Source organism: Schistocerca gregaria, chromosome 5, assembly GCF_023897955.1.
Source record: "Schistocerca gregaria isolate iqSchGreg1 chromosome 5, iqSchGreg1.2, whole genome shotgun sequence".
Taxonomy (NCBI): domain Eukaryota; kingdom Metazoa; phylum Arthropoda; class Insecta; order Orthoptera; family Acrididae; genus Schistocerca; species Schistocerca gregaria.
Genome location: NC_064924.1, coordinates 468,318,264 through 468,343,717, shown reverse-complemented (window position 1 = coordinate 468,343,717; position 25,454 = coordinate 468,318,264).

The following is a 25,454-nucleotide window of genomic DNA, read 5'->3' as shown; positions in this document are numbered from 1 at the left end:
TTTCCGTCTGTCTTGAAAAGACTTTCAAATTAAGGCAGTCAAATGAAATGCAGTCTGAAAATTTGTGCATACAATTTCACTATCTATGAACTTTCTGAGCCAAATGATGCATTCTGCTATGCTTGGACTGAGCTAAACTGAGAGAGATGTAGCTCAGAAATCGTTATCTGAATCTTGAAATACATTTACATATTCAACCAGATATAAAACAGATTCATTCTTCTCTGACACCTGTTGGGGTCAGAACAAGAATCAAAACATATCTGCATTGTTCCTGTACTTATGTACTTGGTTCAGACAACAAAATGGGCATTACTGAAAACAAGTTTCTTGAATCTCGTCAAACATTCGTGGAACTGGACAGCATACACAGTCTTTTGAACGTGCAAAAAAGATGGACATGTTAATATCCTACAGGGCTGGCTAAACATATGCAGACTAGCAAGATTGAAAAGGGATGGAAACAACAAAGATTCACCTTATGCCATACATGAATTGAATGAAGGATTTATCTAAATTGCATCTATCATTAAAAGTAGAAGTACTGATAGCCTGGGAAATTAAGTTAACTTGGTAAAAGTGAAATGTTTCTGCTACCAAAAATGCAAGCCAGAAGTGAGAGAGTACAAATACAATCATCAGATTATAAGGAAATAAATACATTTGGTAAAGAAGATCCTTTAAATAAGAAAATATTGACTTATGAGATCTTCATCCTAAGATTCTGCCAATAAATGGAATGAAAAGAAGTTCCTGATACAGTTATGCATAAAGGATGTCATTCGTGAAGAATTTCACATTTTGTATAAGTTTCTTCCCATTTCAACTGCAACCACCGACACAGCTCCTGGGCCTGGTACAGAAGACACTGAAAGCAGTGACGCAGAAAAATAACTTCTTCAGTGTTTTATAACCATTTAGTGGTCTAATAAAGTGACTGGTTATAGACCCTACTGATTCCGATTATTTAGTGATTGTTTTTAAAATAAGTTTTTTCAATTTGATATATAACTTGAATCATGTCTGCCAAAACTATATAAGTGCTGCAATATTTTTTCTTTCTGTTAATTATTTTAAAAAATAACCCATTAACTAGCCAGTTATGCATTAAACTTTTCTACAAAACATCATTAGCTGTTTACTGTAGTGTAAAAATGACTGTGATGACACAATTATTTGTAGCTTAAAAAAGAAACTAATAATTCTGTTCTCCCAGTACTTCCTAAAATGTTGTTCACGGGTTTTTGCAGTAAGCCTATGTGTAGTTTGTTGCACCTCTTTACCTACTTGCAGATTCTTCGGCTTCACCAAGCTCCAAAACTAAAGCAGTGATGACGAAACGAACTCCAGTATGAATTTGGAGTCCAAAGATATATTACTAAGCTAGCTAACAAACACAGCATTGCCCAGATATTCATTTTGACAATTTTCTATTAGAAATGAAAACAGAAAATGAGCTGTGATTGCGGTGTAATATCGAAGACATTGTATTTCCCCGTATTCGTCTCAACATGTTTGAAATTATGAAACAGTCGTGCAAAGAAATATGCATAATCTGCTCATGAATAGTTACAGTATTCAAATTAAGAAACACAGTATCTCTACACGATGGGTGCAGTTGCTTCGTCTATCTACAATGTGATTTTGTAAACGCATCTGTGGCACGCTTCTTCATAGTTCTACAGACAGCTACTGTTTTCGCCTACAGCCATTTGAGCTTCGCAGTTGAAAGCTGTCAAAAGCACTGCCAGGTTTCAGGGATTTCCTTGAGTTGACTGGACTGTAGCAGTGCCTTAGTAGTAAAGAATAAGTGTAATAAACCTTTACGCATGATGCGGCAGTTTTTCAGACATCTTAGTCCGTGGTCAGTGGTAAATACGGTCCAGAGTGTGGGGTCAGCAATGTAGAGTTCATGGCCAACGATAAAAACTTATAAAAGCACTTTGGTCAAATCTTTGACAGCGTACTAGGACAGCCTTTAGAAAAGATTTTGATAAAATTTAAATGAGGGCCGTAGTTTTCATGTCGCTTGCTTTACTGTAGTGCATTTAAGCTATAAAATAACTAAGTGTATTTGGTGCTTGGCTACCACCATAGTACTCACTGCAAAGCACGAAATACACTGACTACATAAACCACAATAAGCGGTTGGAACCTTACAAAGAAATAGCTGCAGCAATCAGCTGTATTCGAAGTTGCTGCAGTGTGGACGGTGTTAAGCTTGGATATAAAAAGAAATAGTATGAAAGCAGATGGATATATGCAAAGTCAAGTGCGTGCAAAGTGTACATAAGAACTGCAATAAATGTGTTTGTTTCTTGTCTAAATAACCTAGCTTAACATTCATAAATTCCTTAGTATATATATATATAAACGGTACACTGTGGGATTCGAGTACTGTATTGCAAACTGCAACTGCTTACGCCTGTTGCAAAAATCTTTACTTAGCCATGAGATGATCTTCAGCAGAAATAAAATTCATGGCTGAAATGATGAAATACTGCATCAGTTATGTAGTTTTATTCAATGCTTTGCGAGAACTTTTTCTCTTGGCAAGTACAAACATTTACATAGGTAGTTTATGTGACGTTTCGGAAAATCTGACAAAAGAAATGTCAAATTGCAGTAAATCATAAAAACAAAGCTGCAAGACAAAAGAGGCAGAACGACACACGTACAAACACCACATAAAATATCTATGTGAATATTTGCTTTGGATAATGAGAATAAATTCTAAAAAAGTTTTATATTAAGCATGAAAAAATACGCAACTAAAGGCAGTGTTTAATTATTTAAACCGAGAAAGACACAGCCGTATGCTTTACAAACACATCGATTACGATGAATGAAAAGTAAGAAATGGCGTTTCTTAAATGAGTATCGTTTATGTAAATATGAAGGGCCTCTTTCATGAGGGCAAATTGAAATGTTGGTTCGCTCACTCTCAAATAATTTTCGTTGTTTTTTATGTCCCCCACTGTATCTCATGAGACAAATTCTGGTGAACACTTCGAACATTCCCTCTCGCTGTATACGGTTTTACCTACAATCAACATTTCTCTTAACTTTCGCCACCGGCGTACGCTGTTGTTTACTGTTCGACGACCATTCCCGAACAACTATGAAGGAAAATTTTACAGTCATTTAGTAGCTTCAGTGAAGTAGTTCGGTCAAAGAAGGTTGACGCAATCTTTGACGACACATGCGTTTGTGTCAGCCGGCTCTAGTCAACACTACGTTGTTAACGTCACACGCATGTGCGCTTATCGTTGGCCACAATCACAGTATTTATGATGTTCTGTCTCCTGAACGTACAATCGTACAATGACGTATTTGTGTAGGAATATTCAGTGGGTGTGTGGATGCTGTCTGCAAAATGTGTTGCAAATAGAATTAGCAACACAGAAGTAATAAATTCAAATATCATGCATGATGGGCAATTTGTCACGCATATCACTGTTTATGACGCCGTACCGCCTAACTATGATGGGTAGGTGGTTCTTAGCACCACAGCGATTGTTACTGACGATAAGAGACGTGTGCGCCAAGCTTGGTTGAAATCAGTCCAGTGGAACACACAGACACGCGCACGCGCGCACACACACACACACACACACACACACACACACACACACACACACACACACATACACATACACATCCAGTTTTATAATTCTTGCGGATTTCTCTTGTTCTTGAGTGATAAAAGTTCGTGGAAATACTCTACTGAAAGTACCTTTGATGCAGTTCTATTGATCTACTTCGAAAAGTACTTCAGAAAATACTGAGTTCAGTTAAATGTTCCACAAAGATAGACATGAGTTCTTGTTTCAGCTGAGAGTCATTGTCTTCTAAAACCGCGTGATGGCCAGGAAAAACGTAATGCATATCATTATCACCGAACTTTCTTCGATAAAAATAGTTTCTTTCTGAAGGCTGAAATTTTGTCTTATAGTTGTAGAGCGCAGGTCTCATGATATTGAAAGGGATACATTCAAAGCAATGAATTGAGTTTTTCAAAGATGTCACGAAGGTATTTCGAATTCAAAACACAGACGCTGTCTACGAACTTCTCGGAATTCAGATCTTTCTCTTGAGTAAAGGTCGTAACAGGGTTCATACAACCTTTTCAACACATCCAGTACTTCCATCAATTAAGTTGATACATACACACGGTTGGAGGTACTCTTCCACTAGCTACGCAGCAACAATTACTGAAGTTTTCAATATAGCTGATTATTTATTTAACCATAAAACTACAATGTACTTAAAAATGAAATAAATTTGATTTAGGACTGTGAAATAAATCGTTCACAAAGTTTTAATTTCTCCAGCATCGTAAAGAAGTAACTTTGCTGACAGAAAAATTTAGTGGTGGCGGATGCCCCAGTGTTCGCCGCTGGAAGAAAGGCTTTGCGTGCACATATAAAAAGGGAAATTATACCAACATTCACGTAAAATATATAAAATCAGAATTAAACATTTGTAGATGTAGCTTACTATGGTGCGACGTATCTAGAGGATCATATAGACACCTTTCCTTGCTGTATTGCTCAATAAGCACGCTCATACTTTCTTTGTTTCATCATACGTCAATAGTAAGAAGCTATCATTAGATATACAGCTTTTCTCAACAGTAAAAAATAATAATAATAATAAAAGAGAGGGCTCATGACCTCACATATTTCTCGTCTGTTTATCGCAAGTGAAAACACGAATCAAAAGCCTGCTCGCTGCGTTCTGCACATACAGCTCTTCTACTGCGTATGCGCGGAACCATGGCAGAATAGAACGGTTCCAATTTCCCTGTGGCGGATAAACCGTCTGCTAAATTCTCAGCTTCACCTGTTCTGCCCGTATAATACACTCCTGGAAATTGAAATAAGAACACCGTGAATTCATTGTCCCAGGAAGGGGAAACTTTATTGACACATTCCTGGGGTCAGATACATCACATGATCACACTGACAGAACCACAGGCACATAGATACAGGCAACAGAGCATGCACAATGTCGGCACTAGTACAGTGTATATCCACCTTTCGCAGCAATGCAGGCTGCTATTCTCCCATGGAGACGATCGTAGAGATGCTGGATGTAGTCCTGTGGAACAGCTTGCCATGCCATTTCCACCTGGCGCCTCAGTTGGACCAGCGTTCGTGCTGGACATGCAGACCGCGTGAGACGACGCTTCATCCAGTCCCAAACATGCTCAATGGGGGACAGATCCGGAGATCTTGCTGGCCAGGGTAGTTGACTTACACCTTCTAGAGCACGTTGGGTGGCACGGGATACATGCGGACGTGCATTGTCCTGTTGGAACAGCAAGTTCCCTTGCCGGTCTAGGAATGGTAGAACGATGGGTTCGATGACGGTTTGGATGTACCGTGCACTATTCAGTGTTCCCTCGCCGATCACCAGAGGTGTACGGCCAGTGTAGGAGATCGCTCCCCACATCATGATGCCGGGTGTTGGCCCTGTGTGCCTCGGTCGTATGCAGTCCTGGTTGTGGCGCTCACCTGCACGGCGCCAAACACGCATACGACCATCATTGGCACCAAGGCAGAAGCGACTCTCATCGCTGAAGACGACACGTCTCCATTCGTCCCTCCATTCACGCCTGTCGCGACACCACTGGAGGCGGGCTGCACGATGTTGGGGCGTGAGCGGAAGACGGCCTAACGGTTTGCGGGACCGTAGCCCAGCTTCATGGAGACGGTTGCGAATGGTCCTCGCCGATACCCGAGGAGTAACAGACAATATCGATGTACTGTGGAGACCTCACGCCCCACGTGTTGAGCAATTTGGCGGTACGTCCACCTGGCCTCCCGCATGCCCACTATTCGCCCTCGCTCAAAGTCCGTCAACTGCACATACGGTTCACGTCCACGCTGTCGCGGCATGCTAGCAGTGTTAAAGACTGCGATGGAGCTCCGTATGCCACGTCAAACTGGCTGACACTGACGGCGGCGGTGCACAAATGTTGCGCAGCTAGCGCCATTCGACGGCCAACACCGCGGTTCCTGGTGTGTCCGCTGTGCCGTGGGTGTGATCATTGCTTGTACAGTCCTCTCGCAGTGTCCGGAGCAAGTATGGTGGGTCTGACACACCGGTGTCAATGTGTTCTTTTTTCCATTTCCAGGAGTGTATATGGCGGCACGTTTGCACCTGACTAGTAGGCGTCCGGTGCGTGATATGAAACCGGCTTAATAGATCCAAATCCAAAACAGCTGGTAAAACAAGGTCTTCCGCTATGGTATGAGGTTTCTTGTTCTACGCTACACGGTAGTCAACTTTGTAAACTGAAAGAAGCGCCTTTGTAAGAATCGTAGCTTGTTTAATGAAAGTTTTCCTTTGCTGTGTTATCACTTTTAACACGCTCGAAAAATATTCTCATGGTTTGGAGGATATGGAGGGTGAGATCAGTGTTTAACGCCCCGTCGATAACGAGACCATTAGAGAAGGCGCAGAAGCTTGGATTAGGGAAGGACGCGGAAGGAAAGCGGCTGTGTCCTTTCAAAGGAACCATCCCGACATTTGCCTGTAGCGATTTAGGGAAATCACGGAAAACCTAAATCAGGGTGGCCTGACGCAGGCGTCGTCCTCCCGAATGCGACTCCAGATGGCGAAACTCTACGGAAGGCGAAAATACAGACTGGCAGGAAGTGAACAACAAGCGGAGAGGCAGAAGAAATTCAAATGTAGCGAAACAAAACAATGAACTGGCCAAATATAGCACAAGGAAATTAACTGATGTTCAACACTGTGGTACAAAATGGAAAAACTACGGGACAGTATAGGCCTACTTTGAAGCCTACAATGCAGACGCTTGGAAATGTCAGTACTAAAAACAGAAGTAAAGTTGTAATAGGTACTGGCGACGAAAATGGAATGCTGTATGGCGAAAAAAGAGGCTGGGTTCACGTTAGCGAGTTAAGAGGTACTTCAACTACTTCTCACAGGACACTTTTCCAAGTCACAACAACTCTGCAGTTGAAAAACTGGAAACAAAGGGATTAAATAATAGCTTCAAAATTGGTGCTCACTTCAACTTAAAAGATGAAATAATGGACAGCAATATATTGCCCAAGAACGTTGCGGTAAGATTTTTTTATATTTTTTTTTTTTTTATTTCGGAGGAAGCGCAGTGCTCCAGCAAGATAAACTCCCAAGACACAGAATATTCGAACTGAAAAGGAAATGCAACCACTGAAAAAAAAAAAAAAATTGCAAGCATAATTGTAGCCAGTGCAAATTTGCAATGCCTTAGGACAAAACTCATACATCATCACTGTTTGTTGAGGCCGTAAGATCGGATGTATTATGTATATGTGAACACTGGCTAGCCCGTGCAGAAATAGAATACAATAGGCATATTGAATATCTGGAAATGAAGGAGGCTTGCTGTAGGGAAACTTCTACACATAGTGGTGTGTTGCGTTGTCAATTGATAAGCTCAGTGCCAAAAAAACTGACATAAGAAACTTCTGTGTGGACTTGGATCTAGAATTTGCTGCTTTGGAGCTGCCAGACGCTACCTTAATTGTTGTTCCTGAGTATTCTTCTCCAAATGGCAATTTTGAAAACTTCATCAACAAATTGAAGAGCTGTCTATGTCATCTATTGCGCCTAGGAGCAATAATTGCCTTATGTGGAGGCTTCAGCATCCATTTTGGGGAAGGCAGAGACAAAGAGAGACCTTTTATGAACTTATTAAGCAGCTATGGGCTATTTGTGGCAAGTTATCTATCAGCAAGAGGAGATGTCTGTCTTGATACAGTCGTTACAAAGCTAAATAGTAGGGACTACAAAGTAAGTGTGGTTGACCGTATGCTTGCATATCACTGTGCACTAATCACGAAGCTATGGACAATCTCAGTGAGTACTCAGCAAATCCCCAGATGACATTCAAACTATGTCTTCAGATGTAGGGTTATTACAAAGAAAAATTTAGATGATGTCAAAACTGCAGTGTCTTCTACAGCCTGGCATCCAATGTGTGAAGAACTGACACCAAATTATACATTTAGTTTCCTGTTTCAGACTCTTAAAACCAAATTTGATAATATTTTCCGCTGAAACCCATGGGATACTCAATCAGAAAATCAAAAGAAACACAGAAAACTGTCAAAGTAAAGAGCTGGTATACCTCTCGAGTAGTTAAACTAAAATGCATTGTACAACCAGTACATGCTAAAGTCAAAGCCTCTGAAGATATCGGTATCAAGGACAGACTATACTGCAATTATCTACAGTCCAAAAGGCTGTATAGAAAAGAAGTAGAGAAAGAAAAGAAGGAAAGCAACACCAGATTTATTGAAGAATCTCACAATCCTTACAAAAGAGCATGTGATCTGATTAACGATTTTAGGCAAAAGCCCATCTCTTGCTCAAATTCTTGCATTCCAGATGAATTTAATGATTATTTTATAAACATAGTAGAAAACAGCGTAGGTGAAATTCCTGACTTCAGAACAGACGCTGCAGTAGCTGTGAAGTTTGTAAATAAATGCAGAATGGTAATGTGGAAGAGTGTGTATCCAAATTACATAATAAAAATAGTAAAAGACTACAAAACCCTCAAGGAGCCCTGATATTTGTGGCATGTCCTGTACTCTTTGAAAAATTATAGTCTGAAAAACTGCTCATCCACTGTCAGCAGTAATATGTAAATGCCTCCATGCTGGAGAATTTCCAGACTTCCTGAAAGTATCACGCACAGTACCAGTTAACAAAATCGGTAATCCACATCAAGCGTCAAGCTACAGCCCTATATCTATAATACCAGACAGGCAAGATTGTGCTTTACTACAAAAGAAGGCAATGAGGATCATTACCTCAAGCAAAAAACTGACCTTTGCAAATCAGTTTTTTTCCAGATTAGGAGTTCTGACTGTTTTGAGCCAATATATTTTCAACTGCCTTGTCCACAGATTAAGAAATGAAGTTCATCAATACAGCACTCGCTATAAAGGTAGTATAGACAAGCCAAGATGTCGATTAACTAAGACGCAGAACAGCTTCCCAATGGTGACCCTAAAATTATTTTATGCTCTACCTAAGAATATACAGTCACTACCAATCCAACAATTTAGGGCTAAAATTATGTGTACACTAAAAGACCAACCTTCGTACAATATAGAAGAATGTAGAAGAATACTTCTTTGGTGACAGAACAACGTCTATCTGAGCTGTATCTCAATATCACTGACAACAGCAGCAACTCTGCTATTTTACTACATGATTGTCTTATTATTGTAATGTACTTTATATTGTAATCTATTACTTAAATAAATTTTTATAGTACCAACTTTAGAATCATAGTTTAAATTGCAATTTTTATTAATTTTAATATGATAATATTATTGGAAAATTGATGCTGTCTGTGCAGTCATGGCTGTTGAATGACAAAGAACTGGTAATAAAGGCATTAAAGATAACCACTATTGTATGTCTAGCTAGGTCTATAATCCTTGGCAGTTTCTCTTCGGGGTTAAGTCTGCTTGCTTTGTAAGCATGGCCGTAATTAATATTTTACTCTTACCTTGACTGTTTTTCTTCAGTGGTTTCAGCTCAGTTTCCCTTAACTACGAGTCACCAGAGAAGTCTTCACAAGACTTATCAGTTCACTATCATGGTAACGCTTCAGGTTAGTGACCCTGAACTGTGACACTGCCATTTGACACCAAGGGCACACTGCTTTTATTAGAACTCTATTGTCTTCTTCATATCCACGCTCGTTAGGCAATATCATATCTTTTACAGCACCAGAAATATTCGCAATTTACCTTTAACTAGTGTGCAAGACTAACATTAATTTCTGATCCATGCGAAGTATAAAAATCTTTTATAAAAATTACCGTTTATTCCATGCATGATCCAAAAAAAAAGAAATGACCTCTGTAAAGAAAACCGACTTTAAGGCATATGCACACCTAACTAAATACTTGGCAAGAAAGCTTGCACAAGCATGCAGTTACGTGTGTGACCGCCTTTTATTTTATTATTCCAGGACTGACTCTGAAATGGTGGAATCAGAAGTTCGTAGCAGATATTTTCTCATGTTCCAGGTGATGCCATCATAATTATAAGTAGAAATCTGTGTGGATGAAGCTAATACGTAGAAGTTGCTGGAGCATAGCGAAAGCACGCTAAATGACATTAATGTTGAGAGACTATTTTTCTTGCGTAGGGGTCTGAGCATAGGGACTTACTATTTAGAGTAAATATCGATCAGTATCTCGTAGTATTGCGTATGCTGACCACTTGTTCATGCCTTCTTTACTCTCAAACAAACATAGAAAGAATTGTTGTTGTTGAAGTACTCGCAGCGATTAACACAAAGCTCCAATATTTTAATTTTGTTACAAACTTCACAGGAATTCGGAATTTGGCTTCCTTTAATTTGAGAGTAATTACTGCCGCAATGACTAAAGCACTTAGCTGACATCGTTTTGATAACAACGAAAGTTAGAAAGGGGCAGCAAACTGTTTTGAAAACTATTTCAGTGATGTAGCAGAAAGCATTTCAATTTCAGTACCTGTAGTTAGGTCGGTTTTCATTATCGAAGCAAGTGCATTAAAGTCGAAAGATTATTCAAGAGAAAATCGATCTGATGTTTACTGACCTAAATATTTCATATTTTCAGCAGACGATCAAGGAGTTCTTTTTTAATTGAAGGATACAACATGTATCTCAAAATACTGCAATCCCAAATAAATGTTGTCATGCTAAGGCCCGTACGAAGCTTTTCCGATTAGTTTCGCACTTACCATAAAGGTAACAATAAATTCTCGGTGTAACACTTTATTTTTGTTACACCTTTGTGCTGTCTCGATGTCGCAGTAGTCGTTGTACAGGTTATTCCCTAGCACACACTCGTATGTGAACTTGCCACATGGCTTAATGTTAACTGCAAATGGCTGGAAGAGCTTAAAGGTACGTTCTTAGCGCAAAATTCCCTAGGCATACTTCGACAGGGCCCCCACAATTGTGCTGGGCGGCTGTAATCAAACTTACAGTGTCACAAGTGCTGCAGTGCGGGCTGTATACATCGCAGGACCCTGAAACATCGTAGATATGTTCGTTAATTGGTAATCTCGCAGAGCATGCTGAAAAATATATAGTGCCACTTTCTGTCACCAGGTGAAAATACGGCACTGTAAGCAGTAGTAGTAGTAGTAGTAGTAGTAGTTTTATTCATCCGTAGATCTCTTTTTACAAGGATATAGTACATGTCAAAGTATTTACAAGCTTAGATCAATTTACAATAAGCTAATTCGTATACACATATATTTACAGACTTCTAGTTAGAGACAATCATTAGATTTTACTCCTGGTATACAATAATTTATTTACAAATAACTCATTAAATAATGTAATGCCACACTATTCACTCATATTTCACTATCAGTCACTGCACACACTATACACACATTGTTTCATAACACTTCACTCACTACATACACACACACACACACACACACACACACACACACACACACACACACACACACACACACAGGTGATCCTTGGGCCATTTTCTGTACTGCAAGTTCCCATTTGCTATCCTGAAAAACTGAGTCAGCATCCTTCATAATGAGTGAGATGTTGAGCTCAGAAAGAGGAAGAGGTGTTAGTATTGTGCTATGCATAGCTTGAGGGGAGAGTGTCTCTAGAAAGGAAAAAAGAAGAAAAATAATAAAGTGAAGGTGTTATGTGGAATATTGGATGTTTTCTAATCATCATTATTATTATTATTTGTTTGTATAACATTTTTATCAAACCCCTACTCTGCTTTATCTAAGTAATCCTACAATGTATAAAATGTATTGCATAACAGGTACTTTTTAGCTGCCTTCTCAAATAAGTGTATTTTTGAAATTTCTTTAATCTCTTTTGGTAATTTATTGTACAGTTTTATTCCTTGGTAGAAAATGCTGTTTTGAGTTTTATGTTTATTTTTTCTTGGTAAATGTAAGTTGAGTCTATCTCTTGTTGCATGGTCATGGACAGAGCTGTTTGTGCAGTAATTGCCAATGTTACTTTTGATGTGTACAACTGACTGGTGAATGTGTTCACATGGAGCAGTTAAAATTCCCAGTGTTTTGAACAGATCTTTACAATGAGCTCGACTACTATTTCTGGTTATTATTCTTATGGCTCTTTTCTGGAGTTTGAAAATTGTGTTCATATTTTGTGGATTTGTTCCCCAAAAAAGAATGCCATAGCTAAGAACTGAGTGTACATATGAATAATATGTAACTAAAAGACACTGCATGTTTCACACAGATGATAGAATTCTAAGGGCATAACATGCTGATGACATTCTGTTTGCAAGTACCTTTGTGTGTTCGCACCACTTCAGCTGAGAGTCAATATTCATTCCTAGAAATTTTGCATTTGTTACACAGTCTATAGAGGTGCCATCTACATTTAATTTAACATTGTCATTTTTCCTCTTCAAACTGAAGTTCATGGCATTAGATTTCTTTATGTTTAATGTCAATTTGTTGCTTATTGACCAATCGTAAACTTCCTTGAGAGTTTCATTTGCTTTCTCGGTAAGGAGTTCTCTTGTTCTCTCAGTGACTATAATATTGCTGTCATCAGCGAAGAGAATTTTCTCACCATAAGTAACACTACTGGGAAAGTCATTGATGTATATCAGGAATAGTATTGGTCCTAATATGCTACCTTGTGGAACCCCTATATTAATATGTTTTGGTTCTGATAAGTATTTTACTAAATGTTTAGATCTATTTGAAGTATGTGTTATCTCTACTCTTTGTACCCTATCTGTTAGGTATGATCGAAACCAGTCATTAGCTACCCCTCTTATTCCTAATGCTTCTAATTTATTTAATAGAATCTTGTGGTCGACTGTATCAAAAGCCTTAGAAAGATCCAAAAATATGACTGTGACACACTCATCTTTATCAAGAGCATTAAGTACAACTTTTGTGAATTCTACTATGGCTGACTCCGTATTTTTGCCACTTCGAAAACCAAACTGTGATTTGCTTAAAAGATTGTATTTATTCAGATAATTCATTAATCTGTCTTTCATAATTGCTTCTATTATTTTTGAGAATGCTGACAGCATGGAAATGGGCCGGTAATTTTCTGTCTTCTGCATTACCTTTCTTAAGCAAAGGTACAACTCTTGCCTGTTTTAGCTGCTCTGGAAATGTCCCTGATGTGAAGGATTCATTTATTATATTTGTTAATGGGCCTTTTATAATCCCTATGCATTGTTTCAGTACACACATTGGTACATCATCTAAGCCTTCTGACTTTTTATTTTTTAGCTTTTGAACAGTTTTATTGACTTCATTCTCTGTGGTTGGAAGTAACATCATTGTATCTAGTGCAACAATTTTTGCAGGTGTTATATTTGTTTTGGGGAATTTTTGCTGTAACTTCTCTGCAATACTTGAAAAATGCTCGTTTACATAGTTTTCTAAGTGTTGTGGATCATTTATTACCTTATCCCCCTCCCTTAGCAGTATGTTATTCTGTGTTTGTTTGCCTCTCCCCGTTTCCTTTTTTATAACATCCCAGACTGCTTTGCTTTTATTCTCTGCATTATATATTATTTTGTCATTAAATGACTTTTTTGCAGCAATCAGCACCTTCCTATAAATCTTTTTGTATCTATGATAGAAATTTAAGAATTCTGGATCATGGAACTGAGGTGTTTAAGTGTTTGGGAGGACTTCTTAATACCTGCTGTTATCCATCTGTTTTTGTGAGATGTTGATACAGTAATGCATACTTTTGGAAATGGTGTTTCAAAGTCCAATTTAAACAATGTGGAGAATTTGGAGAATTTCATATTCACATTGGTTTCCTTATACACTTCATCCCAGCTTTGTTCTTCTAGTTCTTTTGAAAAATCTTTTATTTTGATTTCTGATAGATGTCGTTTATAGGCTTGTAGTTTAGGGAATGATTCGATGCCTGATTTTACTGTTGTTATTTGACAGAGATGGTCTGATAGTCCGAGATCTTTTACAGCTACATCACATTTTTCCCTGTCTATATTTGTGGCCACATGGTCAATTACTGATGCAGTCATTGTAGTAACCCTTGTTGCACTATTGAGCAATAGGGACATGCCAAAACTTTGAAGGATATTTATGAAGGTGCTGCTGGATTCATTTATGATATTAGTGTTGATGTTTATGTCCCCACACAGAATTATGTTGACCTTTGTACTTGAGACTTTATCTAGAACTTCTGTTAATTTATTGAAAAAAGTGTCCACACTACCACTGGGAGATCTATACACACACAAAATGATTAATTTCTTGGTGATATCGAGCCCTGATAATTCAATAGCTGATATTTCAATGTGTTTGTCTTCACTTACTGTACTGAGATCATGTCTAGATTTGAACTGTGTTCCTTTTCTGATATAAATGCATGATCCTCCACCCCTTGAAGTAGTTCTGCAGTAAGAGTTTGCCCTTTCATACAATGATAATACTACATGTTGGATTTCTGTGTCTCTACACCAGTGCTCAGTAATACAAACTACTGTGCAGTTCAAAGATTGGAGCTCAACTTCTAATGCTTGTATTTTATTTTTTATTGATTGCATGTTTTGATGGAGGATTGTTAAGTCTGTGAAATGCCCCATGTTACTCTTTCCGATGGTTTGTTTTTCTTTGTGACATCTGGTATGTGTGATTTTTGAAGTGTTATAATCTGTCTTGTGAGTGATTGTTTCAGTATTTTTTGAACTGCTAGAGATACTCTTTAGGCAGGGGAACCTGTTGTCTGGATTTATCCTAAAAAAGACCTACTTTTCCTACCTATGACAACAGGTATTTGACCATGTGTGGCCCGAGATCCACCCCCTATACTTTCATGAATCAGCTGTACCAATCTTCCCTTCCCAGTCCTGTTTAGGTGTAGGCCATGCCTAGTGAAACCCCATCTGTTGATAGTCCCGACGGGCACCAGAGAAACATGAGCAAAGTTGGCCGTCCTCAGAACCATCCCCAGCCCCACATTGATTCGCCTCACAGCTCCATCAAGGCGTGGCTGATCATGACGCCGGAACAGCTCAACAAAGTGTACATTGGTGCCATGAGTCAGGGAAGCTATCTTGTCCAGGTCACCACCTATTTCATATGCCCCATCCCTGTCCAAACTGTTTCCCGCCCCACCCACTATCACTACATGGTCCTCTTTTGTAAAATCCTTACATAAAGACCCTAGGTCCTCTATCACATGACTTAGCCCTGCATTTGGTTTGAAGATACTGGTGGCCTGGTACGCTGCCCCTAAACTTTCCTGTAACTGAGGGCCTACACCTCGCCCATGGCTACTACCTACCAGCAGCACTTTCTTCTTCCTAACACTTTGTACATTCCTAGGCTTCTTGGCCTCGGTTGAAGTGTGCTGCACATTTCCTGCTCCTCGTTCTACCTGAGGCTCTTCTCCACTTAACTCTGGCAGTGGCAGATACCTGTTTTTGGTGTTGATGATAAAACTATCATATCGCGTTCTCTTTCTTCCTATCCTCCTACCAGCTGCCAGTTCCCAACCACCCTCCTCCCCCCTATTTCCCTTGATCCTTATCAGTTCCTTCCTTGCTTCCTCCAACTGTGCCTGAAGGGCACAGATTTTCCTTTCCTGCTCCCCAATCAAAATGTTCCTACTGCATACTCTGCAATTCCAGGAGAGAGCCTCTTCTGTTCTCCCTACATTCTCCCCACTGCATCCCCCCCAGTGAAAATATTTCCTACAAGATTGGCAACAAATCCCTCTACTCACTACCCTATAACAGCTCCCACATTTCTCACTCATGGTCAGTTTCGAAAGAATAGTTAAGTTTAAAGAATGTTTTAAATTTGTCAAGGTCGCGAGATTGTATGTCTGCAAGCAAAAAAAACGACACAAAGATCTTATGTGCGGTGGTTGTTGTTTTTCTACTGATTTAGAGATGCAAAAACAGAAGAATGAATTTGTAATTACTTTGCTTTTAGAGAATTTAAGTTATCAGGCGTGTTTGGTCAGGTTTTTAAACGTTTATAACTCGGAAAATTTAGACCTAGATCGCGTCTATCTAACTAGTAAACAATACGAAATGTGTTAGTTAAATACGATTTAGAAATGTTTAATTACACTTTTATTGCGACAATAGACACTGATGAAACTAGTAGCTGTCTTTTTTAAACGATTTTTGCACTATCAAGAAAACTTGAATAGAATTTGTTGTGTTTCTGTCCGCAGCTCGTGGTCTCGCGGTAGCGTTCTCGCTTCCCGAGCACGGGGTCCCGGGTTCGATTCCCGGCGGGGTCAGGGATTTTTCACCTGCCTCGTGATGACTGGGTGTTTGTGTCGTCTTCATCATCATCATCAATCATCCCCATTACGGTCGGAGGAAGGCAATGGCAAACCACCTCCACTAGGACCTTGCCTAGTATGGCGGCGCGGGTCTCCCGCGTCGCTCCCCTACGCTCGGTAAACGGAGTATGGGACTCATCATCATCATCATGTCACGCAAAATTACGGGTTATGTCGCGATTATCGGGACCTCAGCTAAAGAACAAGTTTTTTCAAGAACAAGCTCTGCTTGGACGCTAATATTCAGTTGTGTGACAAGAACGGACACTACAGCAAGTAATAAAAACAAAGAATATTTAAACTTGGCACTATTTCCTCTTAAATAAGTTATTTTAGCGGACGAAGAAAATACCTGTGATCTCACTCGGCGGCCATCTTGGAATGTTAAGTCTTTCCTATTTTGTCTGCCGCTTGGTAACGCATGTTGATTTCTTATCTGAAGTGATTGTTAGTGTAAAAAGTTAAGAAGGTTGAAGTTTTCCATAGAGAACGCAGGGGCTGTTGAGAAGAAAGTCTGTTCACTGCTGATAAACTTGTTTTACTACAATGGCAGTAATGTAGGATTATTGCCGACAGAAGAGCAGCAAAGAGGCCCCATATCAACAAATGGGCTAAATAATATGACCAAGAAATTTGAACAACCGTGTTAATTTGGTGGTGCAGCAGGGAGATGGAGGCAGCCCATTCCTGTAGCAGTTGATGAAGTTGCTGTAGCTGCCGCTAGCTGTGTGTCGAGTGCCTCAAATTCTGAAGCTAGTGCTCAAGCCGAGTCACGGGAATCGTCTCTCCCATGGTCAAAAGATTTTGCAGTGCGTTTTACGCTGCTATCCCAACAAGATTCAGAATGTCCATCAAATAAGCTCCAAGGTAGACTACAGAACTGTGAATTTTGCACTTCGTCATTGCACTTAAAAAAATGAATGACATGTGCTGGAGAACATTCTTTGGACAGATAAGACACATTTTACTCTGCTCGGTGCCATGAATGCTCAGAACTGTCAAATATGGGGTTATACTCCACCAAATGTTACGCAGGAACATCCACTACACCCAGCTTACCAGCTTACGTGACTGCGTTTTGGACAGACAAGTTCCTTCACTTTTCATCTGGTTTTCTCTAAGAAGATTACACTTCACAGGCCTGTTACGTGTACAGCACGTGACATCTGTACATTATAAGGACCTCCATGTACTAGATGTGGTTCCAGCTTTGCAAGTATGCAGCTGTGTCCACACCACTATATTCATTCAAGATGGGGCGTCACCACATGTCACATGCCAGGTAAGTGATTTGCATTGAGAAACCTTCAGTAATGACTGCGTCATCTCTAGGCAATTTCAAGATGTGTGGCCTTCCAGGTACCCCAACTATCAGGGTGAAGCATAGCATACAGTCACAAATTACTCTGATTACATCGAATATGCTGTGAGCAACTGTTGACAATACCATGTAATGGGTGCAGCTTGTTGCTAAGCTGGGAGATCATATTAAACACATGTTGTAACTTGTGACCATATCCTAATAAACATGCCAGAACCACCATTATTTTCTATCTGACATTCCTCCCATTTTACTGCATCCACACCACATTCTGACTGCTTACAGTGCAGTTTCTTCATCTGGTGGCAGACAGTGGAACAATTATTCTTTTCCAGCATGCTCATTGAGTGCAAGGATTAGTGAACATACTTACAATGATTTAGCATACTGCAACGTTTACAGTCCACAGCGCAGCATCTAGAACTCAGTCAGTTTAATTATAATCACCCAGTAGCATTTGCTGTGTGAATCCCCTGCTACAACCACTTTTTATTTAAATGGCCTTTACATGGAACAATTAAGCCATAACAATATAGCCATTCTTACCCAGCACTAAGAGTGTGCATGAACATTTTAAAATAATTAGGAATTACATTTTCTTTAGTTACAATCAAAACATAAAGGCATATTGAAACTACAGAGACTGAGGAATTAGATTTTATTGAAACTGCACACTGAGGAGGTTCATTCTTGTTAGTCTTCTTGGTATTCATGCAGCCACTTTGAAGTTGGCCATCCACTTTTTCAAAAGATGTATCCATCATGACATAGTCCATCAGGAGTAACTGCCAGAAAATTACCATAATACTCATAGGCAGAGACAGTGCTTGATTTGCGAAATACATGGTTCCAGTACTGTACCCTTGATAATGTACTTCACCAGGAGTAGCTGTCAGAGAATTATCATAATACTCATGGGCAGACACAGTGTTAGATTTGAAAAAAGATAAAGAGGTTCTAGTACTGTGGTTTCCTGGAGGTATTTTTTAAATCTAGACTTCTTAAAACGTTATTTTAATGCTTTCCAGGGCATTTTAAAAGTGTGAATACAACATTTCTATCAATAAAAAATAAAACTCCCATGTGCACCAACAATATTTTATTACATGATTTATTAATTAAGTTAAACATTATTTCTCAATTCTGGATTTGTTGCAAAAAAAGAAGTTACAATAAGGTAAAAACACACACAAATTTGTACTATAGGATACCAAAAAATGGAAATAAACTTAAATGTTTTAACTTACAATTTATAAAACTGTCCAAAGCTTTGGTAGGTTTGTATTGTATATTTCTTGTCTCTCTCTTACCTTGTTGTTGGTGTCCATAGTGGAGTTTGTGATGAAGCAAGCTGGGATATTTTTAATTCCCCTCTTGTGTCGACATCTGCCTCCTTAAATTTACTTTTTCACTTCTAACAAATTACCATTAACATATACGAATAGAATGTGCATTTTAATAAAAGAGTAAGACTGACCCTCAGTTTTAAAGATTATGACATCAGATCTAACTTTGAGCTTCGTTTTATGTATGTAATTGATTTTCTAATTTATTTTGACTATTCCTAGTTAAAATCTTTTGATTTAGAGCAAAATCAATAAATCTTTCGTAACTTAAATTCTATTGTTGACATATAAATAAACATAAATTTTATACTAATTATAAACATTTGGAAGACGAAATACTAGTAATCTTAAAATATCTATTTGGCTATATTCGAAAACATGTTAGCAAAGCCAGCCCTTAATTAATTTGGAAGTAGGCCCTTAATTAATTCCAAAGTAGGCGAATTAATAGTTTTGTCTGAAGTATTGCTTGCGTAACTATATATGTTAAGTTCATGATTTAAACAAATAATTTGGCCTAACTCTTGCAGTAGAAGAAACCGTTAAAAAGACGCAATTTTTCGACGAATTCAATTAATTTAATGAGATAAGTTTTAATTGTAATTTCTGTAAATTTAACTTCGAACAATATGTAGTTTCAGTATCTATTATTGTGGTGATATATAACGGTCCGATTTTTGGTCACGACATAGTAAGTCCACGGCCAGAGTTTTGGACGAGAAACCTGTATTGGGTCGAACTACAACAATGGTTCAACTTACCCTTGGGGTAAGTGTTAAACAAGTAGGCCGTGTGTAAAAACCATGACAGTATCTGCTCTATACGTATCTCATTATTCTTCGAGAACCGTGAACTTTGTGGTTAGGCTTTTACTTCCCGTAGATGTTCAACTGGAAACTATTGTAGCAGTATGTGGAGGTTTGTCCGCAAACTATTAATGAGGCTTATCAGAGGTTAAACAATAGTGCACTGGCCATATCACTGTGTATTATTGGCGAGGTTGTGAACAAAAGACTGTGAAACATAACTGTGCATCTGTCGGCTACATTATTTACTGTAGTCAGTGTCCAAACTACAAACCCCATTTTTCAGCCAGTGTAGCAACGCTGTACGTCGCCACTGAGGACAACAAATGAAGAAAATAAAAGCAGGAGGAACCACTACAATCTCTACCCATGAAGCAGCTAAGATTCCATGTACTTCGAAAGGTCAAAACGGGTCAGTGGTGGGCCATTCAGCTTCAGAAAAAGTACTGGTAGTGAAGAAACAGTTTTTGTGAACACATAATCTCTACCCTCTAGAAAGATCAGATTCATTTGAGAAAACCATCTTTCACATTCTCAAAAAGACAATGGAATTGTCTTGATGGTAATTATCAATGGAAGCAAATTTGTGAGATACTTTGTGTTGTTTTCATAATTTTCACCATAGTTCTCACAGTTGTTAAAAACATACTCATAAAATATTGTAATCATATCTCATTTGTTCAACTGAAAGCAAACTACAAGTGATTCAACATGTTTCCCCAAAAAGCATTGTCTTTAATATCTTTAGATCAAGTTCTTGTGTCAAATATGTGGACTGAATTGGCATAGCTGCATCTTTCCCACTCATTCTCTTTTCAGTTGCTTGTGATAAGTTGTCATAAAAGTCAACAGGATTAATAGGCAGTTATTTAGTTTAGTTCTGTCTGCATATAGCAGCATCTAATCTCACACCAAGTAGGCATAGTTTTACAGGGTTTCAACTGCACCAAAAATGTTATCATACCACATATCATCTACGGATCTGATTTTTTCTTTATCAGAACTACCTGTGTGTGGTACTGGTGTGTATCATCACAAATAAAGTATATTCATAATTTGGTTACTGCTGTATATAGTCTGCCCTACTAACTTTCTAATCTCAAGTGTCCCAGTATTGCACGGTTGAGATCCGAGAGTTCATCTGAGTGACCTTGACAGAATGGAGATAGTAGTATTTTCATCCTGTGCCTCAACATTGCCTTACCAACATACATATGAGTTACTGAGTGAGTACAGAAATGCATTGTTTGCTGACAAATTAATGTCAGAATGTAGTCTACACCGAGGAGACAAAAGTCATGGGATACCTCCTAATACTGTAGCAGATCTCCTTTTGTCTGGCATAATGCAGCAGCTCAATGTACTAAGGACTCAACATGTTGATGGTAGCCCCTGCGAAAATACTATGCCATGCTCCCTGTACAGCCACATATAAATGTGAAAATGTTGATGGTGTATGAACTGACCTCTCAATTATGTCCCATAAATGTTCGATAGCATTCATGTCAGGTAGTCTGGGTGGCCAAATAAGTCACTCCAAGTGTCCAGAATGTTCTTCAAACCAGTCACAAACAACTGTGGCTCAATGCAATGACATCATTGTTTGGAAACATGAAGTCCATAAATGGCTGCAAATGGTCTCCAAGTAGCCGAACATAATCACTTCCAGTCAATGATCAGTTCAGTTGGACAAGAGGACTCAGTTCATTCCATGTAAACACAGCCCACACCATTATGGAGTAACCACCAGCTTGCACAGTGCCTTGTTGACAACTTGTGTCCACAGCATTGTGGGATCTGCATGACACAGAAACCATACCTTCAGCTCTTATAATCTGAAATTGGGACTCATCTGATAAGGCCATGGTTTTTCAGTCATCTAGGGTCCAACTGGTATGGTCATGACCCCAAGAGAGGCACTGCAGGTGATGTTGTCCTGTTAGCAAAGGCATTTGCAGTGGTAGTCTGCTACCATAGTCCGTTGCCACCAAATTTTGGCACACTGTCCTAATGGATATGTCTGTCATATGCCCCACTTTTATTTATATGGTTACTTAATGTGGTGTTGCTTGTCTGTTAGCACTGACACCCCTATGCAAAATGCCACTGCTCTTGGTCCTTTCACCACTGCATTGTCCTTGATGAGAGGTAATGCCTGAAATTTGGTATTCTCTGGACACTTTTGACAGTATGGATCTCAGAATATTGAATTCCCTAATGATTTCCAAAATGTAATGTCCTATGTGGAGTTTCCCCAATTACCAATCCATGTTCAAAGTTTGTTAACTTCCATCATGCTGCCACAATCACATTAGAAACCTCTTCATAAGAATCACCTGAGTACAAATGACAGCTTCACTGATGAACAGTCCTTTTGTACCTTGTGTACATGATATTACTGGCATTTGTATGTGTGTGCATTGCTGTCCCAAGATTTTTGTCACCTTAATGTATGTTGTGAAATGTGCTCGCAAACTGTGAATGTAATATTCAGTCATCTTGGAACATATGAAGATATGTGTCAGACTGGGACTTGAATCTGAATTTCCCACCTGTCGCAAGTGGTCACGTTAACCACTACGGCTATGTGACCATGCTTGCAGGATGGACCCAAATCTGCATATATCCCAGTGTTGCCTTCTCATAATACACAATTACGTGTTTTCTGCACAGGGAGAGACTTATTTCATTAGTTTCATCAGGTTGCCTTGAATTTGGCGTGAAATACATTAGTCCATTGTCTGTATTTGACAGTATATGTGTAGTTCGATGCAGTGCTCCTGCTGAGACATGTAGGTATGCATGAACAAAGAAATAAAGTAAGTCTCTCCATGTATGGGAATCACATAATTTTGTGAGTGCTATGGGAAGAAAAGACAGGGACATCTGGAGATTTGCATCAATCCTGCAAACAAGCTTGGATAGCTGAGGTGGTTACAGCAACCACTCGCAACAAGCAGGAAATCTGGGTTTGAGTCCCAGTTCAGCACAAATTTTAATATGCTTCCACTAAATAGTATAACTGTTGTACTATTGTATTCACTATTTTTGATGGAACATTGTATGAATCTGCATCGACACCAACAAACACATACATGGCACTAATGTGTAGTATATGTGCTTGCAGTCAATTCACGATTTATTCTGAATTCATGATTTATTTCTTTTCATTCTATATGCTCTTTCATTTATATAGTATTTGCAGCTGATACATTTTGATCAATTCTTGATACAGATTAATTGTATTGCCTCATTTTTGGAAGCATCATAGAGAAACTACACTTATGAAGTGTGACTGTTATCTTTTGAACACATAAACGAATACACTTACATGTAGACCAGGCTTTCATATTTTTGTCTGTAACATTATTGTCATACAATTAAATTAAATATAGTTTCTAACCCTCTGTTTATGACCAAGGTTTCTGGGAGGTTTACTTGATTGTAAAGCAAAAGCCAGAATTTGAAAGAAAGGGTTGATCATTTTGAAAGCTAGAAGAATCAGCCATCTACAACAGTTAGCCATTCAAAGCAAAGTGACGAACTCCAGATAAGTACATTTAAGTTATTGTTTCCCCTTGCGTCTTACTGATTAGACACTTCACATAATTTTATTGATAATAATAACAACAATATATAAAGAGTAGGACTATAAGTTTTTACACAGCATGTAGATATTAGGAATCAAGAGTGTAAATGGACTGACATTAATACACAAATTGGCACATTCTTCTAAACACAAGCAACATGTAGGAGAGCATCACAGGCAAAAAATTAGAACATATCATACTGATATAATTGTTATAGGTGCCAAATGAAACATTATTATTGTGCTTTTGAAAAAAGAAATAATATTGTAAAATTACTGTCAGTATGTCTGGTATGTTGTGCAGACTTTTCTCAGCCTGTGGCCTTGTTTTATACAATGAGTAAACTCATTCAACAAAATGGTAGCCATTCCCTGAAAAGAGCAACACTGGCTGTTTTGGAGTGTTGTTGGTAGCACAGAACATGAAGCAGATGGTCATGTTATGACATAGCAAGTTGGAACAGCCCCACTTGCCATGATTACGCCTGTAATGATTAATATTTCTTCCCAGTAATTATGGTAATTATCATACCGTTATGAGTACCATACGTATGTGATATGTACCTAAATTCTTGATAATCTGATGTGATATGTACCTAAATACTTGATAAATTAAAAATAAAGATTCCAAGACTTACCAAGCGGGAAAGCGCCGGCAGACAGGCACATGAACAAAACACACAAACACACACACAGAATTACAAGCTTTCGCAACTGGCAGTTGCTTCGTCAGGAAGGAAGGAAGGAGAGGGAAAAATGAAAGGGTGTGGGTTTTAAGGGAGAGGGTAAGGAGTCATTCCAATCCCGGGAGCGGAAAGACTTCCCTTAGGGGAAAAAAAGGACAGGTGTACACTCGCACACACACACACACACACACATATCCATCCGCACATACACAGACACAAGCAGACATATTTAAAGGCCTGTCTGCTTGTGTCTGTGTATGTGCGGATGGATATGTGTGTGTGTGTGTGTGTGTGCGAGTGTACACCTGTCCTTTTTTTCCCCTAAGGGAAGTCTTTCCGCTCCCGGGATTGGAATGACTCCTTACCCTCTCCCTTAAAACCCACACCCTTTCATTTTTCCCTCTCCTTCCTTCCTTCCTGACGAAGCAACTGCCAGTTGCGAAAGCTTGTAATTCTGTGTGTGTGTTTGTGTGTTTTGTTCATGTGCCTGTCTGCCGGCGCTTTCCCGCTTGGTAAGTCTTGGAATCTTTATTTTTAATATATTTTTCCCATGTGGAAGTTTCTTTCTGTTTTAAATACTTGATAAAATATATTTAAAAAAAGATGCTGTGACTTACCAAACGACAAAGCGCTGGTAGATAGAAACAATAAAAAACACACAAACACACACACAAATTTCAAGCTTTCGCAACCCACGGTTGCTTCATCAGGAAAGAGGGAAGGAGAGGGAAAGACGAAAGGATGTGGGTTTTAAGGGAGAGGGTAAGGAGTCATTCCAATCCTGGGAGGGGAAAGACTTACCTTAGGGGGGGGGAAAGGGACAGGTATACACTCGCACACACACATATCCATCCGCACATATACAGACACAAGCAGACATATGTAAAGGCAAAGAGTTTGGGCAGAGATGTCAGTCGAGGAGGAAGTACAGAGGCAAAGATGTTGTTGAGTGACAAGTGATGTACGAGGGGGCAACTTGAAATTAGCGGAGGTTGAGGCCTGGTGGGTAACGGAAAGAGAGGATGTATTGAAGGGCAAGTTCCCATCTCTGGAGTTCTGATAGGTTGGTGTCAGTGGGAAGTATCCAGATAACCCGGACGGTGTAACACTGTGCCAAGATGTGCCGGCCGTGCACCAAGGCATATTTAGCCACAGGGTGATCCTCATTACCAACAAACACTGTCTGCCTGTGACCGTTCATGTGAATGGACAGTTTGTTGCTGGTCATTCCCACATAGAAGGCTTCACAGTGTAGGCAGGTCAGTTGGTAAATCACTTGGGTGCTTTCACACGTGGCTCTGCCTTTGATCGTGTACACCTTCCAGGTTACAGGACTGGAGTAGGTG